The 17,859-nt window shown below is 46.2% G+C and overlaps 1 protein-coding gene across 4 annotated transcripts in view; it reads left to right on the top strand.

The window, feature by feature from the left end:
- Positions 1-17,859, top strand: part of ELFN1 (extracellular leucine rich repeat and fibronectin type III domain containing 1) — a 507,720-nt gene that overhangs the window by 283,322 nt on the left and 206,539 nt on the right. The gene's annotated exons all lie outside the window — the stretch shown is intronic.

Below are 17,859 nucleotides of genomic sequence, written 5' to 3'. Positions count from 1 at the left end.
CATTTTTCTTCTTTTGCCCCATGATGTTTATTTTTTTTCTCCAACATGTTATTTCCTATTGTTCCTGTTAGCCGTATTCTTCTTTACACGTGTCGAACCAGCAGATTTCCAAATTTGTGGCTTACATCCACTTAAAGTTAATTATTTGCAAACTCTTAGAACCTTGAGTAGTTGTTGATATTGTGATCATTATTGTAACAATATTAGTAGTGCATTTAAATGTGGTACCAAAAACATTACCTACAGGCGACTTGCACTTGCCCCCCGGAGAGGGTTGCCAAGTGGATAATACAAAGACTATCCCGATAAAGGAACTGGGCTTACAAGAGAGTGTGAGACATTGGGGAAACTTGTGAATTGTGGGCCCAAGTGCATAATTTGGGCCCTCCTCCTCCAGTCACCTGCTGCACCAATGGTACTTCCGCCTCTGGTGTGACAGGTTCACCTTGCTCTTGCTAAGTTGTCCTTTTCAGAGAGCAGAGGTGGATGATCAATGTATAAGTTCACCCACTAGATGACGTGATTGAACACCAACCACCTTGTCCAACCTACATGTCTGTCTCTTCTACACCGATGCCCATGTTTTAGAGTGAAGCTAAGAAAGGGGTTGTGCATGGGGATTTAGAATGTGGTTGGAGATAGGGTTAGGTAGCCAGAGGGGTGGGTTAGGGTTAGGCATCCAGAGGTGTGGGTTACGATTGAGCAGCCAGAGGCATGGGTTAGGGTAAGGCAGCCAGAAGCATGGGTTATGGTTAGGCAGCCAGAGGGGGGCTTAGGGTTAGGCAGCCAGAGGGGTGGGTAAAGATTAGGCAGCCAGAGCCATGGGTTAGGGTTAGGCAGCCAGAAGGGTGGGTAACGTTTAGGCAGCCAGAGGCATGGGTTAGGGTTAGGTAGTCAGAGGGGTGGGTTATGGTTAGGCAGCCAGAAGGGTGGGTAACGGTTAGGCAGCCATAGTCATGGGTTAAGGTTTGGTAGCCAAAGGGGTGGGTTAGGGTTAGGCAGCCAGAGGGGTGAGTTAGGCAGCCAGAGAGGTGGGTCAGGGTTAGACAGCCAGAGGGGTGGGTTAGGGTTAGGCAGCCAGTGGGATGGGTTAGGGTTAGGCAGCCAGAGGGATGGGTTAGGCAGCCAGAAGGGTGGGTAAGGGTTAGGCAGCCAGAGGGGTGGGTAAGGGTTAGGCTGCAGGAGGGGACACCAGCTGTTCATTTTATGAACCAAGGTATACCACATTGTTCTGCTGCCAGTACATATTATACCACACAGTGCTCCTAATTCACATCAAGCCATATTGTCCCAGAACATATTATGCCACATTGTAATGCCCCTAGTTCATAAGATGCCACATTCTACTTCCCCAGTTCATAATATACCACATTTTATTGCCCCAGTTCATAAGATGCCACATTGTAGTGCCCTCACTTACTGTAATGCCCCATTAGATTTGCCCAGTTTATATTATGCCACATTGTAGTTCTTCCATAAAGTTTTATGTCTCACTTTAGTGCAGCTCATACTGTGCAACATTAAAGTTCCTCTAGTTCATATAATGTAAAACATTACAGTGCCCAGTTCAGATAAAGCCTCATTAAAGTTCCACCTCACCGATGCGCACTGAAAATGGAATGTCATCCCATTCAAGCCAGACAATGGTCAGAACCAGGTGCTTAGCAGGCAATTCTTTGGAGCTTGGAAGACAACTATATGCCCATGGCCCTCTAAACCCCTTGGCCCCATAGCAATGGCATCCCATGCACACACTTTACAGTAGCTACGTCAATAAATCCCCAAACAATAATTTTGCAAAGCAATAAAGGGGTTCGACTTTAATGGAATCTATGACATTATGGGACAGATATTATGCGGTGTGAGTCGGCCAGCCATACAGGATGCCATCTGAACTGAGGTTTTTTTTTTTTTTAAAGGGACAGTCACATACAGTACAAGGCAAACCCATACCTTGTTAAAAAACCAATTCTGAGTTTTGTCGACATCCCGCACAGCCGTCCGACACGCACTGCATTACATATGACCTATAATGTCATAATGTATAATGTCATTATATTAAAGCAGAACCCCTTTATTGTATCATATTACATCCGGAACTATGCGTGATACAGGTATATAGTTAAATAATATCACTCTCCATAGGTAAAATAAGATCGGTTTATATCCTGGAATAACAAAAGCAGAACCTTTAAGTTTTTGAGAATAATCCATCACTGCAGAGAGATATTTGTCTAAACTTGAATGCACTTTATGTGTGTTAAATTACCTTTAAAATAAATGACAAGTCTCAACTGTTGCTGGATAAAACTCACAGAGCAAGCTATTCGTCTTTCCAGGGCCATCAGCAGGAATAGAATTCAATTATTGTCTACATGGAACCTGGTGGAAACTATCCCAGGGTTCCTGTCTCAGTTAGACAGTGTGCTGTATTAGAGAAGCCGCCTGCAGTTCTCATCGGTGAGATACTTATTTCAGCTCACATTTCCAGTTGCTTCAAAATACTGATCTGCAGCCTTTCTTGTTTGCAGACTGCCTCCTAACATATAGGGGCGATTTATTAAAATCCGGAAATTAATTGTGTTTAGGCAGTGTAAATAGAAAATCAACTTGCATTGCAATAATGGAGTTGCTCACTTAAACGTATTAACATTCGGGTGCTGGGACTTGGCTAGCATTAATGCCCTGTCTTGGCGAATCCTTCTCCCTGCAGTAACACTAGTCTATTGCATTTGCCATAGACATTCTGTTACTGTGCATGCGCCGGATCGGTGCTCCAGTGATGGCTGACGTGCAGTAAAGTGATGCTGCAAAGAGGCAGCTGAACGGCGATGTTGACGGGGGCAATACAGCGCAGCATCAGGGTATTTTTCATGATACCCCGATAGTGTCCCTGCATGTTGTATTTGATACAACCATGCCATGTACTCAATTAGTGCATTGCGAGTTGGAACCTGTGAGCTTAACATCAATAGTGGGTAAATTATTTGAGGGATTTTTAAGGGATGGTATCCAAAAATATTTAGAGCTTCATAGTTTAATCATTATTAACCAACATGGGTTTGTGAAAAATCGCTCATGCCAAACATATTTATAAGGCTTTCATGACGATGACAGCAACAACCTTGATAATGGAAATGCTGTAGATGTGGTCTTCCTGGATTTTGATACGGTGCCACATAAGAGGTTGACAAAATGGAAGATTTGCGACTAGGGGTAAAAATTTGTAGATGGGTAGGGAACTGGCTGCACAATAGAAAACAGAGAGTGTTTTTTAACGGTGCAGTATTTAGTATGATACTAGTACTAAGTGGAGTGCCACAGGGGTCGGTGTTATGGCCCCTTTTAATTAACATATTTATTAACGATAATGGGGTGGGTATACTCCAAGTTTCCATCTTTGCTGATGACACAAACTGAGCACAGTAATTAGAACAGTTGAGGATGGCTTCAGAGCAGTGTTCCCTCTAAGCTGTGCGCGCGTGCGCACGCACACAACTCGACGATCATGCGCACAGACATTACAACAGAGCGCACAAAGCAGCAGTGGTCCCTTTTTGCAGTTGTGGACTCAATTAATGTTTGTTTCACCCATTAACTACATTGTGTGCTGTGTTTAAATGTTTAATATCATATTGAAGTAAAGTTAACCCAAATGCTGAACGTAATTTTCCAGTTATATATGTGCCGCACAAAAATTTAAATTTCCTTCAAAAGTTGCACAGCCAAAATCTTTTGCCGCACACAGCCTTCGTAAAGTTAGAGGGAACATTGCTTCAGAGCGATCTTAATAAGCTAGTTCTATATCAGAACTGGACAAAGGATCTAGGAGTCTTGGGGACTTGGGGTATTTTATACAATAGTAAAAAAAAAATGTATAGGCTGGCTACCCATTAGTACATGTGTACAATGGCTGTAAGTCAGGAGATATTTGTGCGTCTTGAACATATTTATATTTTAAAGCTATAATTTTTTAATACCTGTTTAAGTCTCTTCTGCCGCCAAGAGTAGTCTACATAAGAATGAGCCAGGAGCCCTACAAATGTAGTGCTTCTCTTAGCGTTCTGCTGAATAATAATTGCATAATAGGTGTATTATTTAACATTTATTTCCTAAAGTGGAGCATGACTGTTACCAACAAAGATTTTTAAACATGACACTTCAGAAACCCGTTATTTTCTAGCAGAAGAAAAGAACCGCACTTCAGTGTTTCTAATGCAATAGCAGGTTTTGTTTTCCACACCGGAACGTTTGCTTTTCCTTTAACCTTTTGCAGACGCTAGCCGCCTTTCTATGCTGTTGCTAGGCACATAATTAATGCAAAACATAAAAGTATATTTGCTGCTCTTTCATAAATTAATTTAATATTAAATATTTTTGCTACTCTATTTAATTTTATTTTCATATTGTATATCGACTAAGTCAATATAATTACGTCACTGTGGCAAATTAGCTTTTTTATATATATTTTTTTATTTGCAGAATAACACTCGTATCTGTGCCCACAGCTGTGCGCGCCCAAGCGGAGTAACATTTAAATTGCTCTGTCGGGCACCAGCTAGTGGCCACCGGCACGCAAAACACTTTAATTCTTCCTATAGAGGTGAGGAACAGCATTAGCCTTCTATTATATAGGATGTGTGTTTGAGAGAAAATAAGCAATAAGGTGCATAATACTTGCCTACATTTTCTTCTTCTGCCAGGAGAGGATAAGCAGGGGGGCATTATTTCCCACCCCCAAGGAACATGAAGCAATTGGCCAAATTGAGCATACAGACAGGGCTAATATTAGACAATTAGCATATATTTGAATAATTAAGCTTACTTGCTCACTAGGTTGTGAATACACGCAGCCTAGCGAACAGGTCTGAATGACCCCTAGTATCTGTAAAACACAGATTAATATCAATAATAATATAAATAACAATACTTAACATAAACAGTGGCATAACTATAGCTCAGCAGCCCCCGGGGAGGCGCAGAGAAAGTGTGGGCGCCGGGGGGTCTGCGGGGCTATAGTTACCCGCTGCTGTCTGCCGGTACCTGGCCTGCCGTCACGGTCCCGTCTCTCCCGGCTCCTGCTGCTGTAATGGAAAGTGACACTTTGAAAATGGCTGCCCCCATACTGCAGACAGTATCCTCTAGCATCCTCAAAAACTGTCTGCAGTATGGGGGCAGCCATTTTCTAAGTGTCACTTTTCATTATAGCAGCAGGAGCCGGCACCGGGAGAGACAGGACCGTGACCACAGATGCGGCAGGCCTGGTATGGGCATAATGCGGGGGGGGGCAAAAAATTTGCGGTGGGGCGGGCGCACATAGGTAGTTAGGTAGTTATGCCACTGTTCATAAACCTACATTCCAAAAACATTTCTACCATTTACAAATAAAATTCTTTGGTCCCTATTTTCAGGGGCACAAAAAATTGGGATTGTCCCAGAAAATTCCTTAAATTGGTCATTATTCCACACCATATATTCGGACAATAGATTCCGATACAGAAAATAACTTATCGCCATTGCTCGATGATGCATGACAATAACAATGGATGTGAATTACTGATTGGTTACATGTCATTTCTTTTTGCCAATTTTAGCACATACTGTAGGTATGCCTGTCAGAAATGTCAGGCTGCGTTCCTATGCAGTATGTCTGCCTAGCTATAGGTGGCCAGCAAGCAGAATGGTTAAGGCAGTAATAATAACTATTTCCATGTGCAAAGGCCCAAGGTCGTTCATTGATTCCAACTGCCCCGGGGTGTTTGCAATATATCTCTCTCACCATCAGACATTTTCCCTATGGTCATGCTGCATGTTACAGAATATGCATACATTTTATCTGTCTGCCAGATTATATATACCATACATGACCACAGAACACTGTCCTGGTATCAGTCGCGTATCCATGGAAACAAACATGGCAGAAACTGCTGGTAAAAGTCAGGAGGAGATGAAAAAGAGTGGAAAAGAGAGCAAGAGGAGTGACATCGAGCGAGCCCGCGAGGAAACAGAGTGTGATGGAGATTCACAAACCTGACATTTACCCAGAGACCCTTTCTCTGCTTTCCATAGCACTGTGACATCTCTGTCACATCCAATACTGCCGGCTCCCCTAGATACACAGGGGCAATTTCACATCATTTAAATGCAACATCCTCTAAGTGTCCAACATGAGACTTTCCTTGGTTTCCAGCAGATTAAGAATGAGCTATGCATTCAGGCATGTGAATCAGGAAATGTCAGTGCTAACCGTGCAGACACAAAATCCCACAGTACATCTGATTAAGCCCTGAGTTTTCTTTATTTCATTCTGTATACCTCTGTGGTAAGCATTCTTCCTGTAACCCAGTGAGCAGGGTCTCAGCAGCCTCTCACTGAACTACATGTCCCCCAACGTCCAGCATCATGAGCAATAATATGCCATAAGGCATTCTGGCTACTGATGCATTGGGGAGATGTGGTTCTGCAAAATCCAGACATCTCCAGTTGCAGATATATGATTTATAGTGTTAGTTGCAGACTATTTTTGTGATATAATTGTAGTCAACGGTATCTGGAGTCACTATGGGCCTCATTTATGGTTAGGAGGAAAGCCAAAGAACCAAAGAGCCAATTTTCTGCATTGCCATGGGTACGAATGCATTTATTTAATGATTTTGCACGCAGGTAAACTAAAAGAGTGTCTGCTTTTGCAAAAAGCACAGAAATACTGAGAGGCTTTGGGCCAGATGCACTAAGCTTCAAAAAGTGATCAAATGGAGAGTAATAAACAATCAACCAATCAGCTCGTCTGACATTTTTCAACACAGTCTGTGAGATGTCAGGTAGGAGCTGATTGGTTGGCTGTTTATCACTCTCCATTTGATCACTTTTGAAGCTTAGTGCATCTGGCCATTTGTGTTTACCTTGTGTTAATGATGAATAAAATATTTGTAGGTCCTTGTAGGCTGCGAGTAACAGGTAAGAGCCGCCTGCCAAAACATTGTTCCCAGCTTTAATGAATATAGAGGCTGATTCAGCAGGACAAGCTATTGTGTAAAAATTGCAAATTCTCAAACTGCATTCAGGAACAATGCAACCGCAGTCTAAGCAACAGTGGGGAGACAGTAACGTGGCACTAGGTGGCTGTCCAGACCAATTTTGGGGCATATTGTGGTCACACGCACCCACTGCAAGCCAAAACATGCACAAGCAGGAGACTACCATTGATATGTGTATGCATCGCATTTCTGAGATGCGATTCCAATTATTTTTGCGGGCAGGAACTTGGAATGCTGGTTGGCATTGCCCTGTTCTGGGGGGCCCCCAGCATGCAATAGAAAGCAGTTGCAGTTTTGCTATTTTATCAAAACTGCAACTGATACTGAATCAGGCCCATAGTCTCCTTATAATAGACAGTGGGGGAAATTTACTAAGATGTGTTTTCTACTTCACATGTGATGTTGCTATGGGCAACCAATGAGATCGTGTCTACTATCTTCTAGACTCAGGGTGCTAAATAAATAAGTAGATTCTGATTGGTTGCCCATAGCAACATCACATGTGAAGTAGAATACACATCTTAGTAAATTACCCCCAGTGATTGGGCAGGTGCATTTACAAATGCCCCACAGATGGCTACCCATATTTACATGGGATATTAATGATATATAGCTTATTATGGTGGTGGTGGTGGTAACAATAGGGGAACAACTTAGTCCTTAATCAGATTGCTAGGTTTATTGGTAAACAGAAGGTACTGGGTTAATGCTGGAATGCAGTGGTAAGGCAGGGGTTACCTGCAGTGGTAACAAATACATGGTATTGTAGCCAATGGGTGTCTAATCTCAGGAGCTAGATACTGTGACACTCGACTTACACAGTAAATATGGCTGCAATCTATGTACATTTGCATATGATTTCGGAGGTCACACCTCCCTGCAGGCTCTGGGTCCTAGTGCTCTGAGTTTATGCAGCATAGGAGGTATGCAGAGTGCTGCTCCTCCAACAAATATTACGCTTGCACAACTGGGCCAAAAATCTGTACTTTAAAGGCCAGTCCACCTTTACACCCAGGGACGAATTACAGGATGGGCAACAGGGACTGGCCCCCACACATTAGGAGCCCCCAAGCACTGTTACCCAGACTCTCAATTTAGTATCAGATCTGTTAGTGGTGAATATGGTGCCAGCTGCATTAACAGTACAATGAAGGTGAAAGCCCCGCATCTTTCTTTCCACCTCTTCTCCTTTCTGCCGTTGGAGACTTGCATCATGGCATCAGATCCCCCATTAGGGAGCTACAGCCGTCTGGCACCAGGCTCCTGCAAGTCCTGAGCCCACCTGACCACCGAGATAGTCACCACACTCTCCAGCCACCCGGTGGCACAGAAAGGGAAAGAGACTACTTTTTATCAGGGCCAGATAGTGTGCCCCCCCTCTTTCCTTTGCAGACAGCAGGGGGATAGAGAACTGGGGACTGGGAGAGGACCAATAAACCCTATAATATACTGTAATGCAATGGTGGCCAAGCTGGTCCTGTGGGTCTGTAAAATGTGTCGGTTAGGAATGAATACAGCACATGTTTGAAATTGTACCAGTTAGTAATGACTTCACCTGTGCTCCAGCTACGTGGTATGGTCAATATGAACTTTCAGTAGATCTTGAGGACCAAAATGGCCAGCCCTGCTGTAGTATTTGAAAAGGGCCCCCACAAGTTTGATCCCCAGGGGCCACCGAAATCCCTTAATCTGGCCCTGCTTTCTTCAAATGTGTTTTCCAATAAATGTAATGATCTAATAAATGAATACAGGTTAGTGCAAAACGACTTGTACAGTTAGATTGCCGCTACAATATCTGCTAGGGCAGTTTGGGTGGTTACCATATACTTGTGACCAATGATTTACATTTCCCTTGTGAAGAGTTAAATTAAATGGTTTTAAAAGTAATTTAAAATCAAATAATTTAACTTGTCTCATTCTGGTCCCACGTCAAATTTAAATAAGTTTGACAACCGGTTCCAAAATGTAGAAGAGGGTTAATTGATATTTGCTGAAAACTACAATCTGTACAAGTTTCTTGGACGCTTCAACTTAAACAGCCTCAGGAGTGCCGGGACTTATTGATCACAATTACATGATCTTACCGAGCTTGATTCGGATGACTCAATTGCTTTATGCTTCCGGGCATACGAAGCGCAGCAAGATACAAGGAGCTGGCTTTAGTTTTGCAGAAACATTATGAAAACGAGACTTTTACATTATGTTACTGTTTGTTTCCCTTTGATTTATTGCAAGCATTGTGTCATGGAAAACGTTTCTAGAATAATATGAGAGTCGCTAGCAATAATGATCAGATCTTTAGGATTTCAACCTGGCTGGTCCAATATACTATGGTTCAGTTAGACGAGTAAGATCAAACCAATCAGCTTGCGTTTGATATATTAAGCAGGTTAAAGGACACTATGATGTCTGAACTGTTGCTTCTAGAATGAACGTTTGAATAAGCACATTTGGGATTCCTGAATCCGAAGTCTGAATCCAGAACTGACTTCAAATTGTTGCAGTAACCACCTTCCTACCACGAGTATAGTGTATGTATGTATAATGGAACTGCACTCTTGATATAGGGGAAATTCAGACCGGATCGCAAGGCTGCGAATATGCAGTGGCCAGCGTTCAGGTAAATGCCGCCTTGCTTGAGCGAAATCCAGTGGTGTAGCTACATATGTGGCAGACCCTGCGGTGGCTTGGGGGAGCAGCACCAGCAGGGTCTGTGGTGGGCGCCGCTGGCTGAAATGACAGGTGACCCAGGCAGCAGTGAGCCCTGAGCTGGTCCCGCCCTGTACATATCTAATGAGCGTGGACCAAGTGCAGTGCATATTGAATGAGCGGGTCCCTGCCCGTGCATATGTAACTATGGCACCCTGAGCTGGTCCCGCCCTGTACATATCTAATGAGCGTGGACCAAGTGCAGTGCATATTGAATGAGCGGCACCCGTAGTCCATCGCCTCACCCCTTCTTGAGGGGGGGCGCCGGAATTTTTTTTGGCAGGGGGGGGGGGGGGGAAATCTCTAGCTACGCCACTGGTGAAATCCCACCTTGCGAATGAATGTGATCGCTGTGCAAAAAGATGTGTACGGCTGCAAATCTATTCGCAGCCGTGCAAATATGGTCAAAACCATTCGTAAACCGCTCACCATTGAATCATTTTTTACATTGGGCAGATGAGTGTCCTGGGCAGCGATGATGTGGGACTGTGCATCAGCGATCACCGCTGCCCCGTACACACTGGGCGGCTTTCAAGCTTTCAGCTCAAAGTCGCCCAGTGTGTATGGGCCTTTACAGTAGCCAGAGACTTACTCTGCGGCTACGATGAATACAGGCATATGTGGTCTGTTGCCTGGTATTTTTCTTGGCGCTCCCATGAAATGGCCAGTTACCACCCCAGATGTCTACTTCCTTTCAATCATCTTGCGAACAGGCAGAGAATAAAAAATAAATAAAAGCAGCAGGTTTTCATGGCAGCACTGCCTTGCAGTCTCTTGATATTTGTGCAAATTCGAGCCGGGGGGAGGGAGCGGGATGAGGCTAGTGCCAGGGGGTGGGGCGAGTCTGACATCACCAACCTCGCCCCGTCAAAGTCACCAGCGTCAATTCCCGGGTCCACATCATTTTAGCCCAGCCCCCTCCCCGTGGACCCTCGAAATTAGACATTTTATGCAGCGGGGAAGGGGGGTGCGGGGGCTGCAGCGGTGATGCGGCAGACTTGCCCACCTTCCCGGGGGGCTGGAAAGGGGGACCCGGGAGGGTAGGCAAGTATGCTGTAATCACACTGTCAACAGAGATAATGATAGATAGATAGATAGATAGATAGATAGATAGATAGATAGATGTCAGGAGCCAGGTTTTATGGTTCTATCTGTTTTGTTTCTGTTTGGCTTTTGACTCACTGGTAGCCTCCAGTGGTAGGTCTGTTGCCATTACAGCCCTGTGTTCTTTGAGCTATTATTCACAGGCTGTGAGGTATTAGCTCGTTAATCAGGAGCAGCCTGGAGATTCACCAGCTGTTTCAATCACCTGAGGCCTTTATAAGCCATGCTCTCCTGGGGATCTGTGCCAGTGATAGCTTGCTGTTAGCTGCAGATATACTGCTCTCTGGTCCTAGGTCCTGCTCCTGTTCCATTCAGTCTGGATTCTGTCGGAGTCCTTCTCACTTCAGTCTGGGTCCTGTTTACAGTCTTGTCCTGTGTCGTCTGGGTCCAGTGAAGTGTCCTATCCTGCTGCAGTCTGGATCAAATATCATTGTCCCCTTGCTGTCCTAGTCCAGGGACCTCCAGCCGTGGTGCAGCCATTGTCCAGCTGCCGTCTCACTGCGGTCACTGTGCAGCCGTAGTCCAGCCGTTATCCAGCCGCCCGATTGCTGCGGTCAGTGTCCAGTCTTGGGCCGGTCACGTAAGTGCTCCAGTGGAGCCTGGTTCCTTATTCTTTATTCCTACGGGCAAGCGGCCCTTCCTCCTTAGTTATAATCATTATTATCCTGGTTCTGCTCTCCGTGGTTCGGAGAGGCCCACAACTGTGGGTTTACGTCTGTTTTGGGGTACCGTCACTTTAAGAGTACTATTTTTATGTTGGCGTGTGTTTGGTTTGGTGGCACCCTATTGTTGCTTTGTACTGGTGTTTGCGACTCGGTCGCGCTGTCCCGTCCTTGGCCTGGTGCCGGTTAGTCAGGGTTTTTTTCAGGTAGGCCCGTTAGTTAGATCTGCCTTTTGAGATACCCCCTGGCGATCGCTCACCCCTTGTCACCACATAACACCTGGCTGCATCGGGGTCGGAGCAGGCTTAACCGGCTCCTTCGAACGCGGCGGCTACAGGCGAAGCCTAGCACTACCGCAGGGGTATTCCATCTGCCCGGGGGACTCAACAGAGTCAGTGTAGGGTTTCGCTGTGGCCGTTCTAACCAGCGGTCCCGGCTACGGGCTCACGCCTGATCTCCAGCTCCCTGCCTCCTGCATCCTCACGTACTGTCTCCGGATTTCCACGGTGGGTAACCCCCAAGTCCGTAACATTATCACTGGCCATACCGATATATGCATGTGTTCACAGTAGTCATAGGTATACATGCATATATAAAATTTTGTTTCACGGTGATTTGGGTGTTTTTGATTGGTAGCGGGACTTATAGATTTGTCCATATTAAGATTTTTTTTTTCTTCCCGCATTTTGCCCGTTACGGGGTTTTACTTTATTCAGCTTGCCCAGTTGGTCTGGTCTGTTTGTTTCATTGCTGTACTTAATCATGCAGGCCTTGCAAGCTTCCTTGATGGCCTTAAATACGGCCTTTACAGAATTAAAACCTGAGCGGGTTAAGGGTCTGCAGCAGTCATTTCTGCAATTGCAAGATCTGTTAACCCAAATTTTCCTGGATCTGTCTGAGGTTTTTGGGGCTCAACCAGCTCCTAGGGAGACCCTGGCTAAGGGGGTAGTCAGTCAAACTTCAGATCAGGAGATTCAGAAGGGACATAGAAGTTTTTACGGCCAAGGCTCACACCAGAAGAGCGGCGACGGCGTAAAGACTTTAACCTATGTCTGTATTGTGGGGAATCAGGCCACTTTCTCCAGTATTGCGAATTGCGCAGACCTGGTGGTGGTACTGGGAAGGGTTTTCCTCAATCCAAGTGGTATCAGGAGATTACATCTATGCCTATCTCCTCTAAGCAGGAGGAGCCTGACCACACACCCCACATACGTAACGCTCCGACTTACAACTGGGGTCCTAAGACTAGAGCGCCCCATGTTGAGGTACGGAATCAGACGGGAATGTGGAATTCATCCACAAAGATTCCAGACAGAAAGACGTTAGATACTAATCTTCCAGTCAGGGAGATCAACGTTCTTTCAACATTGGAACTGTTAAGTCCCGTAGAGGAGTATCAGGTTTTTCCCTCAAAAGGGGCTTCAAGTGGCATAATCCCAGAGGGGGTCCTTGAAGCCATCACCCCTAAGAGGGTCTTGGGGAACTTAACCCCACATGGAGTTATGGAGGTCATTGCTCCTGATGAGGCCTTGGGAGGCATAACTCCGAAAAAAGAATCCCTGAACTCAGTCTCAGCCGGGATTTCTAGTGACATCTTCCCCCATCTTGGGGTTCTCGGAGTTGCCTCTGAGGTTGTGGATCCAGGAGTCCCGGTCTCCTTAGGCGAGTCCGATGCCGGGGGCTCATCTAGCCGCAAGGGCGCTTGGGGCTCATTGAACGTTTGTGGTGCTCGAGGTAAGTCGAGCCAATTTGATGCCCAAGGCCCGCCGGGCGTGTCTGATGATACTCCTAACACTCCATACTTCGATGGAGATTTGGCCCAGCTCCGACCAATTGCTCAGCAATTCCTCGCTGGAATGGACTTCTCACATAATGTGAAGATGACTCCTGCTTCTGCTGTCCGTTATCTCTTATCATGCTTTAGAGGAGGAGCTTTGGAGTGGGTTAAACCTCTCATAGAGGCTGACGATCCCATCCTAAGGGATCTTCCAGGTTTCCTAAAAACCGTGCGGAAAGTGTTCAGCCCAAAGGCCGTAGCCCCGAGTGGGGGCCCAAAGGCCGTAGCCCCGAGTGGGGGCCCAAAGGCCCTAGCCCCGAGTGGGGGCCCAAAGGCCGTAGCCCCGAGTGGGGGCCCAAAGGCCGTAGCCCCGAGTGGGGGCCCAAAAGTCTATTTCGCCCAAGAAGGGGGGCAAGTCTGTTTCGCCCCAGAAGGGGGGCAAGTCAGTCCGGTCCCTGAGGGGGACTCTGCCAGTCCGGTCCCTGAGGGGGACTCTGCCAGTCCGGTCCCTGAAGGGGACTCTGTCAGTCCGGGCCCTGAGGGGGGCTCAGTCCATCTAGTTTCAAGTGGTATCATAGAAGCTGTGTCCCCGGAAGGGGTGGCCATATCCTTGTCTGAGGTCCCAAAGACCACAGCCTCAGCGAGGCTCTTGAGGGCCGCAAACCCAGTGAGCATTTCTGTCTTGCCAGCTTCTCGGGAGGCTTCAGAAATCTTAGACCCAAAGGTTGTTGTTCCCATAGAGAATTCCAGTTCTGAGGTCCCAGAGGTGGATGTCCCTACGTCCATCATTTTTGATGGAGATCTTGCCCATTTTATTGCCCTGGTTAAACACTATACTTCCCTTTTTGAATCAGGACCAGCTTCAGGGGTCACTTGGACTAATATTATATACCTCCTCATTTCTGCCTTTAGGGGTAGACCTCAGACATGGGCTTACAAGCTGATCAGGTGTTGTGACCCTTGCCTTCAGGATCTCTCCTCTTTTTGTGATGCTGTTATTAAGAAGTTCAGTCCCAAAAAGAAGGATGGGGTTCCACCAGCTCCTGGAAATGTGGTGCCCAGCATAAGCCAGGGGCTTAAGGACCTGGCTTCTGGAGACTCACAGTCTCTGTTTGTTCATTCTTCTGCCTCATCGCTTGGTCCCGAATCCAGGAGTTTAGCTATTGGTTTTGTCTCACTGACTCCTGACAAAAATTTTTTGGACACATCTGGTACCCGTAATTCTGGGTCTAGGGAATCCAATAAGAGTTCTGCCTATGGCCAATTAAGACATTCTTCCCTTTCTGAGATTCCATCTGTTAAAAAGACTCTCATGATCTCCTCAGATCGAGACTTCAACTCTGATTCTGATTTGGTAACCCATAGCGGTATCTTGGGAGAGGGTACCATCAGATCTGATAATGTGTGGGGTCTGAAATTGTTTTTTCCTTTGAAGTCTAGGAAAAAGAGAAGAAAGAAACATTAATCTTTCTCCTGGATCATTTTTTTTTTTTTTCTGTTGTGCCCTGTGGTCACCCTCAGGAGGGCACTGTCAAAGCTGTGGTTACAGCTTGTGTCTGTTTTAGTTTTGCTTTTGCCCCTTCTTTCCAGGGTCCAGATGCTCATTATTTTTTGGAGGTCTGGATTTTGGGGTCTGTTGACCCCTCCTCAAGGGGGGGGGGGTACTGTCAGGAGCCAGGTTTTATGGTTCTATCTGTTTTGTTTCTGTTTGGCTTTTGACTCACTGGTGGCCTCCAGTGGTAGGTCTGTTGCCATTACAGCCCTGTGTTCTTTGAGCTATTATTCACAGGCTGTGAGGTATTAGCTCGTTAATCAGGAGCAGCCTGGAGATTCACCAGCTGTTTCAATCACCTGAGGCCTTTATAAGCCATGCTCTCCTGGGGATCTGTGCCAGTGATAGCTTGCTGTTAGCTGCAGATATACTGCTCTCTGGTCCTAGGTCCTGCTCCTGTTCCATTCAGTCTGGATTCTGTCGGAGTCCTTCTCACTTCAGTCTGGGTCCTGTTTACAGTCTTGTCCTGTGTCGTCTGGGTCCAGTCAAGTGTCCTATCCTGCTGCAGTCTGGATCAAATATCATTGTCCCCTTGCTGTCCTAGTCCAGGGACCTCCAGCCGTGGTGCAGCCATTGTCCAGCTGCCGTCTCACTGCGGTCACTGTGCAGCCGTAGTCCAGCCGTTATCCAGCCGCCCGATTGCTGCGGTCAGTGTCCAGTCTTGGGCCGGTCACGTAAGTGCTCCAGTGGAGCCTGGTTCCTTATTCTTTATTCCTACGGGCAAGCGGCCCTTCCTCCTTAGTTATAATCATTATTATCCTGGTTCTGCTCTCCGTGGTTCGGAGAGGCCCACAACTGTGGGTTTACGTCTGTTTCGGGGTACCGTCACTTAAAGAGTACTATTTTTATGTTGGCGTGTGTTTGGTTTGGTGGCACCCTATTGTTGCTTTGTACTGGTGTTTGCGACTCAGTCGCGCTGTCCCGTCCTTGGCCTGGTGCCGGTTAGTCAGGGGTTTTTTCAGGTAGGCCCGTTAGTTAGATCTGCCTTTTGAGATACCCCCTGGCGATCGCTCACCCCTTGTCACCACATAACACCTGGCTGCATCGGGGTCGGAGCAGGCTTAACCGGCTCCTTCGAACGCGGCGGCTACAGGCGAAGCCTAGCACTACCGCAGGGGTATTCCATCTGCCCGGGGGACTCAACAGAGTCAGTGTAGGGTTTCGCTGTGGCCGTTCTAACCAGCGGTCCCGGCTACGGGCTCACGCCTGATCTCCAGCTCCCTGCCTCCTGCATCCTCACGTACTGTCTCCGGGTTTCCACGGTGGGTAACCGCCAAGTCCGTAACATAGATAGATAGATAGATAGATAGATAGATAGATAGATAGATAGATAGATAGATTTTACCAGGATGAGGCCGGTGTGTTGGTTCAGGGAGGGGAGCTGTCACTAGGTCACAGAGTGTGTGGAGGTCACATACTGTATGTTTGAAGCTGAGAGCTCACAGTGCGGAGCTGCTCCGGCTTCCCGTGTTTTGGCCATTGACATCCAATACTCCGTCTCCCAAATCTCAGGAACAACTTTAACGAAAATAACAATCATAACACGAAACCCGTTCAAAAGAAATAGACATTTTAATTTTTGGACACATTGAAGAGTACAGCGAAGTGCCAGAGGGAAACATGTATCAATGCAGTACAAGAGCTGTCATGAAAGGTCACACATTGTAGCTTTGAATATGACAGACTCTGGGGGGAAATCCGACAAAGTATTACTTTAAAGTAGAGTTTGTGATTTTGCAGAATAACTTTCTGGCTGGATTAGTTGATGTGTTTGCAGTATAAAAGGACAAAAATAACTGCCCAGGATAAGGAATGCAAGCCCATAAGAGTGGAGGATCCCTATATGCATCCCGGAAGCAGCGCTAGGATTAGTAGGGTCTGAGCAAAACCTCTGAAAAAAAGTCACGGTGGCCATGTTTCCAGAGGTTTTTCCAGTGCTGCTGCCGCCACTGCGTTGTAAAGTCTACACTGCGCATGTGCAGATCGCCTGAAAAATGGCCGCCGCACCATTTTCCCAGTGATTTCAGCAGCTTTCTCACTGGACTCCGTAGGGTATGTATTACAAAAATGGGTACAGTGTGTTTGGTGTGGGCCAGCTCGGATTAGGGGCCTGTGTGCACTGTGCACAGTGCACCAATTATAGATACGCCAATGGTCAATTTTAAATTGTTTAACTTAAATAGATGTTCTCCATTTGATACTGCAGTAAAATGAATTGCAGATATTTTGCATAGTATAAAGCCATCATGTGGTTGAACACAAGGTGTAACAGCATCACTTTCTGTGCAGCTACTGGCACGTACGTGACACATAGAGGAGTAGACAAAAACGTAGTACTTTGCCTTACAGAACATTGATTAACCTGTCTGAAACCTCCCTGCAGCGTAATGTACTATGTACTTAATGAAGTGCACCTATAGAACGCCATAGAATTTTATTGAGCATTACTCAGTTCTGCAGGCATTGGCGGGATTGACATGAAGCAAAATGAAATGGACATTCATCACCATTCCCTTTGCCTACATGGTTTTTAGGTTAGCAATGCTAGAGCATGTTCTAAGAGCCCACATGCTGGGTACACACTCAGCGATTCCCGACACCGCCGATATTATTAACCATATCGGCATTGCCGCTGGAGTGACGATATAATGCACCCACCCCCACTCCGTACATGCAATCGTTGACTAGATAGTCAAGACTGAGCTGCACGTACAGACAATGGGGGGGGGGGGGCATTAACGATGCATGTGAGCATGCTTCATTAATGATATTGAGCGTACACACTGGCTGATATGCATGCTATATTGTCAACAATAACAAAATCATCCCTATCATTAGGAATATATCGTCTAGTGTGTACCCACCATGACGGACACACATGACCGACCAACACAACAATTATCCATCATCCATCCATCCGTTCCGCTGACCAATTTGGTAAGCACACACTTACTGACCAGACATCATAACTACTGGCAGGGATTTATATTTGTCCCCCAAGTTGTGATGTCATTTATA

This window comes from Crinia signifera, chromosome 7 (assembly GCF_055691185.1).
Source record: "Crinia signifera chromosome 7, ASM5569118v1, whole genome shotgun sequence".
NCBI lineage: Eukaryota > Metazoa > Chordata > Amphibia > Anura > Myobatrachidae > Crinia > Crinia signifera.
The sequence above is the reverse complement of the archived record's forward strand: the minus strand, read 5'-3'. Positions and strand labels throughout refer to the sequence as shown.